The 13,039-nt window shown below is 45.0% G+C and overlaps 1 protein-coding gene across 2 annotated transcripts in view; it reads right to left on the bottom strand.

The window, feature by feature from the left end:
- Nucleotides 1-13,039, bottom strand: part of Nup44A (nuclear pore complex protein Nup44A) — a 541,896-nt gene that overhangs the window by 127,150 nt on the left and 401,707 nt on the right. For both annotated transcript variants that reach the window (XR_011715428.1, XR_011715429.1), the window contains exon 11: nucleotides 4,411-4,467. The gene's annotated coding sequence lies outside the window, so the exon portion shown is untranslated. The remainder of the gene's footprint in view (nucleotides 1-4,410; nucleotides 4,468-13,039) is intronic.

The raw sequence follows: 13,039 nt of genomic DNA, 5'->3' as shown, positions 1-13,039 counted from the left end.
CATATATATTCTATGTGTATGCTTGTACTTTTATGTGTATACGTATGCGTATACACAAAACTTTCCATGGTTTACCCCAGACGCTTCACATGCCCTGGTTCAATCCATTGACAGCACGTCGACCCCGGTATAACACATCGTTCCAATTCACTTTATTCCTTGCGCGCCTTTCGCCCTCCTGCATGTTCAGGCCCCGATCGCTCAAAATCTTTTTCACTCCATCCTTCCACCTCCAATTTGGTCTCCCACTTCTCGTTCCCTCCACCTCTGACACATATATCCTCTTTGTCAATCTTTCCTCACTCATTCTCGCCATGTGACCAAACCATTTCAATACACCCTCTTCTGCTCTCTCAACCACACTCTTTTTATTACCACACATCTCTCTTACCCTTTCATTACTTACTCTATCAAACCACCTCACACCACATATTGTCCTCAGACATCTAATTTCCAATACATCCACCATCCTCCGCACAACCCTATCTATAGCCCATGCCTCACAACCATATAACATTGTTGGGACCACTATTCCTTCAAACATACCCATTTTTGCTCTCCGAGATAACGGTCTCGCCTTCCACACATCCTTCAACGCTCCTAGAACCTTCGCCCCGTCTCCCACCCTGTGACTCACTTCCACTTCCATGGTTCCATCCGCTGCTAAATCCACTCCTAGATATCTAAAACACTTCACTTCCTCCAGTTTTTCTCCATTCAAATTCACCTTCCAATTGACTTGTCCCTCAACCCTACTGAACCTATTAACCTTGCTCTTATTCACATTTACTCTCAGCTTTCTTCTTTCACACACTTTACCAAACTCAGTCACCAGCTTCAGCAGTTTCTCACCCAAATCAGTCACCAACGCTGTATCATCAGCGAACAACAACTGACTCACTTCCCAAGCCCTCTCACTTACAACAGACTGCATACTTGCCCCTCTCTCCAAAACTCTTGCATTCACCTCCCTGACAACCCCATCCATAAACAAATTAAACAACCATGGAGACATCATGCACCCTTGCCGCAAACCGACATTCACTGGGAACCAACCACCTTCCTCTCTTCCTACTCGTACACATGTCTTATATCCTCGATAAAAACTTTTCACTGCTTCTAGCAACTTACCTCCCACACCATATACTCTTAATAACTTCCACAAAGCATCTCTATCGACTCTATCATATGCCGTCTCCGGATCCACAAATGCTACATACAAATCCATATGTTTTTCTAAGTATTTTTCACATACATTCTTCAAAGCAAACACCTGACCCACACATCCTCTACCACTTCTGAAACCACACTGCTCTTCCCCAGTCTGATGCTCTGTACATGCCTTCACCTTCTCAATCAATACCCTCCCATATGATTTCTCAGGAATACTCAACAAACTTATACCTCTGTAATTTGAACACACCTTTATCCCCTTTGCCTTTGTACAATGGCACTATGCGTACATCCGCCAATCCTCAGGCACTTCACCATGAACCATACATACATTGAATATCCTCACCAATCAGTCAACAACACAGTCACCCCCTTTTCTTATAAATTCCACTGCAATACCATCCAAACACACTGCCTTGCCAGTTTTCATCTTCCGAAAAGCTTTCACTACCTCGTCTTTATTTACCAATGATTCTCCCTGACCCTCTCACTTCGCACATCACCTCGACCACATCACCCTATATCTGCCACTCTATCATTAAACACATTCAACAAACTCAAAATACTAACTCCATCTCCCTCTCACTTCACCACTACTTGTTACTACCTCCCCATTTGCCCCTTTCACCGATGTTCCCATTTGTTCTCTTGTCTTACGCACTTTATTTACCTCCTTCCAAATCATCTTTTTATTCTCCCTAAAATCTAATGATACACTCTCACCCCAACTCTCATTTGTCCACTTTTTCACCTCTTACACCTTTCTCTTGACCTCTTGCCTCTTTCTTTTATATATTTCCCACTCATTTGCAATATTTCCCTGCAAAAATCGTCCAAATGCCTCTCTCTTCTCTTTCACCAACAATCTAACTTCTTCATCCCACCACTCACTACCCTTTTTAATCTTCCTACCTCCCACCTTTCTCGTGCCACAAGCATCTTTTGCGCAAGCCATCACTGCTTCACTAAATACGTCCCATTCCTATCCCACTCCCCTTACGTCATTTGCTCTCACCTTTTTGCATTCTGCGCTGAATCTCGCCTGGTACTTCGTCACACAAGTCTCCTTTCCAAGCTTAATTACTCTCACCACTCTCTTCCCCCCAACATTCTCTCTTCTTTTCTGAAAACCTCTACATATATACTCCTGTCCGTATATCTATATTTGTCGTAAACTTTAGCCACGGAAGCCACGGAAACCAGGTCTTAAAAGAAAGAAAGAAAGAAAGAAAAAAAAAGGAGAGCATTCAGGATAAAAGAAGAATCTGGAGTTTCCGAGAAGTGTAAAACCTTTGTTTCTGAAAAATGGTCAGGTTGGGGCTCTCAAGGGAAACATGAGAAGGTAAGGAAATCCAAACTCTTGTGGTGTAGAGAGAGAAATCCGCTTTATAACGGCCCACTCTTGAGATGCGTACAGCCACACAGTAATCAAATGAGACGTGATGGCTTCCTTAATACTGAGGTATCTAGCTACTGGTATAGGTGTATAGAGAGCCAGTTCTCGGGAGCAGAAACTGAAGTAATACCAAGAGAACAGGGGTGGCGTAAGGCAGGTGGGTCAAGTGTGGAGGTCAGACTTGGGAGAGTTGATCAGTCGATATGCTTTGGCTCCCATTCTCTCAAGTACGAATGTATCAGAGCTACAGCCTTCCCAGATGAGGGAGCAGTACTCCAGGCAAGGACGAATCAACCCGTTACATAGTCGAAACAACTGTTCCGAGGAGAACATATTTTTTTTTTTTGGTATCTGAAAACGACTTTTAACCTCTCAGAGGCAGACCTACTTCTTTGAGTAATGTGGTGTTAAAAGATAGATGTTGTGGCAACATCATATATATAGGTTAACTGTGTTCGCTGGTGGAGTCACTGAAGATGGGAAACTTGTGAGGGAGATCAGAGAAAGAACTGAGGGGTCTAATTGAGTTTTAGAGGCATTAAACGTAACTAGGTTACGTCTAACTCGCTGGGAGATCCTGCCTAAATCAGAGTTTATGGAGGCTACCGTGACGAGACGAGGCGTAGATCGACCCAGAGAAGACGGAGCGGATTTGAAGGAAGCCAAGAAAGGGTGTAGTGGCATGTTGTCAGCGGAGCAAGACATTTATTTGCTCGTCGGTAGAAGGAAGGGAGTCGTTGATATAGAGCAGGAGGAGCGTAGGGACAACGCCGCATGATGATGGGGTCAAATGGAAAAGATACGGCAACACTCAAAGAGGCAAAAGACCGACGTGAGACGAGGCAGGATAACCAACAGACGGGAGCGTCGGAGACCAGGAGACCCTGATGCCACACCGGGTCACAGAATCTTTCGATGTATTAGAACTTATAACACAGGAATCCCCAAAGTCTCTCAGAGAGGATGGCCTAGTATTAGTGAGGAATCAAAGGCTATCACCGGTAGATCTCGACTCCATACTGGTGATCGGATGGAAGACAGTGGGATTCAACATTCTTAAGGAAATGGCGGGAGGAGGAGAATTTCAAAGACTTTGGAAATAGCTGGAGTAAGATCAATAGCACGATAATTGGAAGGGTCAGGAGAGGTCATCCGTCTCTGAGATAGACTTTACAAAGGCATGCATTCATGGGTGCGTGTTCGCACTCGTGCACCAGCCCCGTGCATGCTTGTGACGCGGCGCGCGTGCGTGCGTGCCTGCTTTCTTCATCCACATGTAAATAACCATCTTTCTTCACAAAATTACATTCAACACATTAAATAACAAACGTAGGCCTGTGTACAGGTCCGCGAAGCCCTTCGTACTGGCCCACGTAGGCCTGTGTACTGGCTAACGTAGGACTGTGTACTGGCCACGTAGGCCTGTGTACTGTCCCACGTAGCCCTGTGTACAGGCTAACGTAGGACTGTGTACTGGCCACGTAGGCCTGTGTACTGTCCCACGTAGACCTGTGTACAGGCTAACGTAGGCCTGTGTACTGGCCCACGTAGGCCTGTGTACTGGCTAACGTAGGCCTGTTTACTGGCCACGTAGGCCTGTGTACTGGTCCACGTAGGCCTGTGTACTGGCTAACGTAGGCCTTTGTACTGGCTAACGTAGGCCTGTGTACTGACTAACGTAGGCCTGTGTACTGGCCCACGTAGGCCTGTGCACTGGCTAACGTAGGCCTCTGTACTGAACCACGTAGGCCTGTGTAACAGTCCACACAGGCATGTGTACTGACCCACAAAGGCCTGTATACTGGCAAACAATGAATACACTTAATGGAAATTGTACTCACAATTTGCGCTGCTCCTCACGCAGGAAGAATATCTTGGCTTCAACATCGGTTCGATCCCTGAAACGTATGAAAGTTCCGAGAATATATTCACTGTCTGCTATGTATCAATGAATGATGAGTGAATAATATTAACATATAACATAATCATATACTGTTGGATACGAAAAGCTCACGAATATCATACATTGAGGTATAACAAAATTCTTATATCGTCTTTTGAAGAATAGCAAAAAGCTCCTATCATACACTAACGAATAACAAAACTTCATATCATAAAACAGTGAGTAACAAAAGCTTACACCATACAATGAAGAAGAGAACAAATAACAATTAGATTAATGATATCATTTGGTTTATAAATGGAATGAACGAAAATCTTTCTCTTCTTATACATTACCTTAAATACATCTTTAAAATTCGGTAAAGGAACACTTAGAAAACTGGTCATAACATTTTTTTTTCTTTTTTATCGGTACAACAGACTGTTCAAGGAAGCATCAGGCAGCCAATGACTCGCACTCATGCCTCCGTGGTGCATTGGTTAGCAATACTGATCATAAGTCAGCACGAACGAGCTAGGAGTCGGGCCCACATAGGTTCGAATCCTAGGCGCGCTAGATGGTCCACACCCAGCCCAAGTGTTCATCCTCCCCTCTGGACTGGTCGATAGATGGGTACCTGGCTTAGGCTGGTGTGTGTGTGTGTGTGTGTGTGTGTGTGTGTGTGTGTGTGTGTGTGTGTGTGTGTGTGTGCGCATATATACATAGTAATAAAGACATGGTACACATATATGAGGTTAAGAGACGAGGCAACACGAGTGTAAAACTCTCTCCCGCCATAACACGCCAAGAATATAATCACACTTTATCTACGACATTGTAATGTATGTGCTCAATCCTCGTATTTTAATGATTATGACAAAACTTTACCCAGAAAAAACTGGCAATCATCATAGCCATTATCAGTGGCTCGTTAATTAGAGGTCATTAAGGATGGACGGCTGAGTTGGCTTTCGTGTAATTAGAACAAAAGAAAAAAAAAATTAAAGTTATTTAACCGCATTCTTCCGACGTCGAATTGTTGCCACTCGAGAATTTTCCATCGTTTGCATCCGAGAGTCTGGTATTACCCGAGTATTGGGACGAATTACAGGAAAACTATGCCATGTGATACGCTCTCATTGAGGAAGGAGAGGGAGGGAACATTCCCCCACTCACCCCCGCTAATGATGATGATCCTCTCATGTGTTCTCGACGGGATGAAAGGAAGTTAATATTTCTGAATGGTTAGGATCTATCGATTGTGGCTCTGTGATGTAGTGGTGAGGAAAAGGTGGTGGTGGTGACATTCACAGTTAACCCCGATGGCTTCTGGTTACACACACACACACACACACACACACACACACACACACACACACACACACACGGCGCTGTTCTGAGTCGTCCCTGCAGATCTTCTTGGTCTTCAGTCTTACGACCACCACGCACCCTTCACCCTCCTGCTGACCCTATCACCACACATCATCGCCAGGAACAACACCAGTAGCCAGCCTGTCTACCCTTCACCCTCCTGCTGACCCTATCACCACACACCATCACCAGCACCACCAGTAGCCAGCCTGTCTACCCTTCAACACCCTGTTGACCCTATCACCACACACCATCACCAGCATCACCAGTAGCCAGCCTGTCTATCCTTCACCACCCTGCTGACCCTATCACCACACACCATCACCAGCAACACCAGTAGCCAGCCTGTCTACCCTTCACCACCCTGTTGACCCTATCACCACACACCATCACCAGCACCACCAGTAGCCAGCCTGTCTACCCTTCACCACCCTGTTGACCCTATCACCACACACCATCACCAGCAACACCAGTAGCCAGCCTGGCACCACCACCCTTCATCCTACTGTCACCACAACCACCCCACACCTACACCACCTCCTGGGGGGGTCACTCTCGTACAAGTAATATAAACTGCCATTACCTCCACCGTGACGCCCATTTCTGTGTCTTATAAGATGTAAATTTCAAGTTTGGGTTCCCTCCGCGACGCCGTAACTTGGGTCACTTTTAAACCCCGACAGAAAAACAGAGGCTTAAATGTCGGGTTCTCCATCCAACCAACCAACCAACCAACCACTCGGTAGCTTCGGTAGTTATCGAATCGGGAAGAACCGCAGATGGTACACGACATCATCTGAAGATCCCAATAATGACAAAAAAAAAAAGATATCTATAACTCTTAACATCTTAATGCATGATGATGTATATCTTTAAGATATCCACAGATCTGAGGGTGTGGTCTCTCATGTGGGTGGTAGATGGGGTTGGTATGAACTCCTGTGTGGCTTCTTGCCCACAATGTGACGAGAGGGCAATAAGGGCAATGGTAACCAACCTTCCACGAGAGCAATGCCATTGTATCAGGTCTTTCTTAGGTTGCGATTGCACAGGTGTGTCTAAAGGCCCGCGCCACAGTGCTGGGACTTGATAAGGGCAAGAAACCTAAATATTAATCCTTATAAATGGGCAATATTATCATAAGAGGCCATGAATGAGGACAATATAGTTCTGTGAGTGGCTTTAGTCAATTTTGCTTCGGGGGGCAGAAACCACTGATACAAGCTTTGCTATAAAAGGGAATACCACTAGGTTAGACTTCGCTTGGAGACAGTAAACACAATACGAGGCTTTGTAAGCCACAACGCCAATGTATTACCTCGTCATTAGGTCTTGGTATCCAGGCAGTACCGTCGTCCAGGCATGTTCAAACGGCCACTTAACTCTAACGGGTTTCTACCAAGGGACAATATCTATATATAACAGGCAGCGTTAACTCCATAGTTGACCCTGTTCGGGAAGACTGCCTCAACAGCAGAACCTGTTGGGGGGGAAAAGCCCGGGAGGTTGAGTGCCTCTGTGACCGGCCAGGTTGTGGGGGTGAGGTGGAGGTAGATGGATGCCTCTGTGATATGATAGTATGATAGTTAACGTATGTTCTGGTAGTTCTTAGCTTGAGAGCAACGACACCACAACGTTAGCTACTGTGATTCTATGACGCCATTAGTCAAGCAACGACACCACAACGTTAGCTACTGTGAACATACGGGATTCTATGGCGCCACAGTCAGTCCTGCTAGCTCTCATATGTGATGCTACCCGAGCCATAGTGACAATACTCCAGATGTCTCCGACGTAACACTATACTACCGTAATCCCCCATCACTTGTGTTTCTTACGTGGAACACTGCATCATATGGTCAGAATTTGTGTTTTTCACACGTGATGTTACAGTGTCAAATGGTGTTTCTCACACGTCCTATTTATGGTAACTTTTTCATGGCCCCATGCCACTGCCCGGGGCAAGACAATGGTGCCATAATGCCAGTAATAGCGTGTTTATGACGCGGGCGTATTACGTATTTCTCACGCGTTACACACTGGCCAATGAGAAAATCTGCGCAGGTATTGCTCAGATACACTTAGGTGTTTCTTGAACATTGTGTTGCAGGTAGCACGAAAGTAACCTTTGTGTCTGTGTTCCTACGATGTCTCTGTATCAACACTAGTGTTCCTTCCGACTATTGCTTGCTGTATTACCCTATAGCTATCGTCTTTTCCCTCCACCTGTGCTCTGCTATCATCGCAAATTTCCGGAGTAGAGCTGAATAGCGGCTTTATTTAGGGTCTAACCAGCCTAAACGTCGATTCTAATCACAAGACAGATGCAAATATCATAACCCCTTTTTGAGAATTCCCTGGCAGCCTTGCAGAGCGTGTGTGGGGCGTGGGGAAGGGGCAGCGCTCTCTCTCTCTCTCTCTCTCTCTCTCTCTCTCTCTCTCTCTCTCTCTCTCTCTCTCTCTTGTCTATTCATACCAGAGGAGAGCCTGGGTTTGGTCTCCACGGTAATGTCAATATCTGACCTCCTTGGCCCTCCAGCTTGGCCGGTGGCTCGGCCCTCGAGACATTTGCCTTTTGATGTGAACTTCGGCGAGCGCTGAAGGGAAATTCTGGGGGGAATACAGAGGCGAGGCCTCGAGAGGGTGATTCTGAGCAATGATCCGGAACGGACTGGATTGCTGGAACCTTTTCCTTGGGTTGTCTTGGGTAGATTTCGGGGGAGGAATTTACATGACGAAGAAAGAAAATTCGTGTGTAGGTGCGTATGAATTTTATGTCGAATATATATATATATATATATATATATATATATATATATATATATATATATATATATTCATATTTGATCGTCGTTTCACACGTTTATGAGGCAGTGCTAGGGTCTCAATCGCTCAAATTCATTCTCTAGCTGTCGTGTGCAACGCACCGAAATCACAGCTCCCTATCCACATCCAGGTCCCACAGACCTTTCCATGGTTTACCCCAGGTGCCTCATATGTCTTGGTTCAATCCATCGTCAGCACGTCAACCTTATATATACACCACATCGCTCCAATTCACTCTATCCTGTGCATGCCTTACACCCTCCTGCATGTTTATGTTTCCAGACATCCAAAGCTCTTCTCAAATATCATCCCGCAAGGTCACGCCAGCACGCCTTAAGCCCATACTGTTATGCTCAGGAAGTTAGCAAATCATATTTGTATAAGAGGAAGAGAGCATCTCACAATTAACAAATGTAATTTAAAACATTACGAAGATAATGAACCAGGATTACATAACTCTACGGAACAACTTCCGTTCGTCTTAATTACCTTTCATTTTTCCCCCCTCTAGATTAATTATGATAAACGAGTCTTATGTTTTCAACCTGGGTCTTCTTTTACTTCTTTCGTCTTCCTTCCTCTGGGCTGATCAGAACTCGTCACTGCTCGAGAAATTGTGGACGAAATATTTTACCTCAGTGACATTCTCTGGTGAGAGTCTGTAGTAGCTCATGGCACTACACACACACACACACACACACACACATACAGTCCTCATCTCCGTATCCAATTTTGCCAAGCCAATTACGCCCGGCCAATTTAATTGGGTTAACAAAAGTAATTCGAGCGAGTCCATTGACTCATTTTTGTTTCTTAACCGATCTTTTGAAGGCTGTTGAGAAAACAACTCTGGTAATTTGTTCTCGGCTTAATTGGGGTGTATTTTCGTTCGGTATTCATTTGGCTGCGTGGCTTAATAATACTTGTAATAGTAATCATTAAGTTGAAAATGTAATTAATTGCTTTATCTTTTTTTTTCACTATACGCTCGCCCGTGCACTAATACGTAGGCTTACACATATAGGTAAACACCCACCCACACACACACATACACACACACACACACAGAAACCATACACACAAACAAACACATACACACGTCTTTAAAGACAGACACACAAACGTTAATATAAAGGTATACACACAGACTATACACACACGAACATGAGGAGACACACATACGGGAAAAAGAGAAACGCACACACACACACACACACACACACACACACACACCCTAAAGCACCAGGAGCTAAAAATAGCGGCAATTTCTGATACAGCGCAACACACACACACATAACCTGACGCACAGTAAGTGAGTTAGCCTCCCTATGGTTGTCAGCTTATTCACGACAACGATAAAAAGCTTTATTTTTCAGATTATCTGATTTTAGGGAAAGGCAGCCGGGTAAATGGGTCTCACACATCTCCCAGGGTTATATGTGATTTTCGTGAGGAGAAAGAGGGATGGATATGTAGACTTGACGGTAGGATAGGTAGAGACTTGAGTAGATATACAGGTAGATAAATAGACAGACAGATAGACAGATAGATAGATAGATAGACAGATAGAGAGAGAGAGAGAGAGAGAGAGAGAGAGAGAGAGAGAGAGAGAGAGAGAGAGAGAGAGAGAGAGAGAGAGAGAGAGAGAGAGAGAGAGAACCAGTCTTCTGGTAACAGAACTGCCACAGTGCTTTGACCAAAATCTCTCATTAAGGAGTTAATCAATTTTTCATGTCTCGTCTCTTGATCCTACAATCAATGAAATGATTTACGTAAACAATAGATATCCCCCTCCCCCCAAAATAAACGCTTCCACGCATTTCAGCTGTTTTTCTGCGAGCGAAACGTTTCTTTCATTGAACTAACGTTTCGCATTGAACAAAGCCGACTAACACACCACCTCCAAAATTGCCCCTCCTGAATCCGCCCCAGTCTCTCGGTGGGGTCTCTGAGCTCCCCCCCACACACATGCACTATTTACAGCACTTCCAACTTTCGCAATAACGTGACTCAGAAAGCTGTGTAAATCTCCCAGCTTAATCAGAACAGTAAGCTTATAGGCCTAAGTAAAACTCGAGGGAACCAAAAGGCCTTTTCTCTTTTATTAAAGCATCCTCGAGACCGAACGAGTCTCTCTCTCTCTCTCTCTCTCTCTCTCTCTCTCTCTCTCTCTCTCTCTCTGATCACAACACAACCATATTCTGTGTGTGTGTGTGTGTGTGTGTGTGTGTGTGTATGTGTGTGTGTGTGTGTGTGTGTGTGTGTGTGTGTGTGTGTCACCTATCACTCGCCATCACCTATTTTTACAGGACGGGAAATGAGTCCAACACTCGTGGAGGGAGAGGGAGGGGAGAAACCCCCATCCCAATCTCTTGAACTTTCTCTCTACTGCCACATAACTTCTTCCTGAATACACTTGGCATCCACCCGGTTCATTACTGAGCTCATCCCATTCATCCATTACTCTGATGCCGTGAAAGTATTTCTCTCTTAACAAGTTTCCTGCTTAGTTTCTTGTTATGGCCCCCTGGTCGTTCTGGGTTTAAGAATTTTCGAAAGAATTGTGAGCTGTCGACGTGAACAAACTAGTTTAGAAAGTTGAAGGCTGTCTTTAAGTCTCCTCCAGTTACACTACAGGGCTTTAAACCTCTAAGTGTAAGTCAGCTGTCATATATTTCAGGTACCAACTTGCCTGTTATTGTCCTCTATACCTTCCCTATTAGCTCTCTGTACGATGACCAGACTCGAGTAATATACTCAAGCACTAGTTTCATCATCGTTGTGAAAGGCCTCTGCTGAATATCTCCTTATCTATGTATTCAACTGCCACTGTTGCTATGTGCCACTACATGATTTGAGCTTCCTTTACAATTCTCCTGGGGGGATTTTTTGATGAAAGGTGCACAATGTCGAACAATGGCCTCATCACACAACAAGTCATTTAGTTTACTTCTTGCGATGTTATGTTCACATCGAGGTTTTCCTTCCCCACTGTGCCCTACCCTCTTATTTCTTTCCTCACTGTGCCCCACCCTCTTATTTTTCTCCCCATTGTGCCCCACCCTCTATTTTTCCCCACTGTGCCCCATCCATTTACTTTTCTCCACACACTGAGCCCCATCCTCTTTACTTTAAATCTACCTGGGTCGAATTTCATCACCCATTTACCAGACGAACTTTGGAACTTGAACGTGTAACCTCGTAAGACAATGGGATCCTCTCTTCGTTCTTTATTTCCCTCATATCCTAGGCATCACCCGCTAACATACTCAGGCTATGGACTCTGTCTTTCTGGGAAGTCATTCACACAGATCAAGAAGAATAACGGTTGCTAGACTGAGGCCTGCGACGCACCTCAACCTATCTATATCCAGGAGGCGCTCCTCTGGAATGCGTCCTCGGGTTCTCTCTCGCTACGTCAATTTCTACCCATCGAAGGTGTCGTCCTCTGTATCGGCCTGAAAGTCCAGCTTCCTTATCAACCTTCTTTTAAAACCGCGGTGGCAAACGTCCACTGCCACGAGCACAGGAACAGACAGATCGTCTCTCATGTGAAAAATTCAGATCTCATTCTCTTGTATTGAGCATCACCTCGTATTGAGCATCACCTCGTATTGAGCATCATCTCGTATTGAGCATCACCTCGTATTGAGCATCACCTCGTATTGAGCATCACCTCGTATTGAGCATCACCTCGTATTGAGCATCACCTCGCATCGTACCGTATCCAAGGGTCATATCGTCGTGCTCAAGGGTATCATACCGTCGTGTTCAAGGGTCGTACCGTCGTGTTCAAGGGTTGTAGCGTCGTGTTCAAGGGTCGTACCGTCGTGTTCAAGGGTCGTACCGTCGTGTTCAAGGGTCGTACCGTCGTGTTCAAGGGTCGTACCGTCGTGCTCAAGTGTCGTACCGTCGTGTTCAAGGGTCGTACCGTCGTGTTCAAGGGTTGTACCGTCGTGTTCAAGGGTCGTACCGTCGTGCTCAAGGGTCGTACCGTCGTGTTCAAGGGTCGTATCGTCGTGTTCAAGAGACTGATGTACAATTATTTTCCTCTGTACAATAAACACCTCGCCATGACAGTAAGGACGGCTCTCCTTACGGTTCTGAACGCTACAAAATGGGCTCGCGTGTTCGCTGGCAAATTTTCACTCTCTTCTAACTCCAAGCTACAGGTTCAATATTTCCTGGCAATATTGGACCAACCCTTGCCCAGTCCTCTCCTCACATGCTGCTCCGGCGAAATACAAGGAAAAGAAAAAAGATATATGTATACAAAACATTAAAAAAAAGAAAGACAAAAATACAAAGTCAATAGTCACCAGCTCTGAAGAAACGGCAGGCAAATAATTGGCCATTTTGGAAAAAAAAAAGAGAGGGAAAAAAAAAACTAT

Source organism: Panulirus ornatus, chromosome 38, assembly GCF_036320965.1.
Source record: "Panulirus ornatus isolate Po-2019 chromosome 38, ASM3632096v1, whole genome shotgun sequence".
Taxonomy (NCBI): Eukaryota; Metazoa; Arthropoda; class Malacostraca; order Decapoda; family Palinuridae; genus Panulirus; species Panulirus ornatus.
The sequence above is the reverse complement of the archived record's forward strand: the minus strand, read 5'-3'. Positions and strand labels throughout refer to the sequence as shown.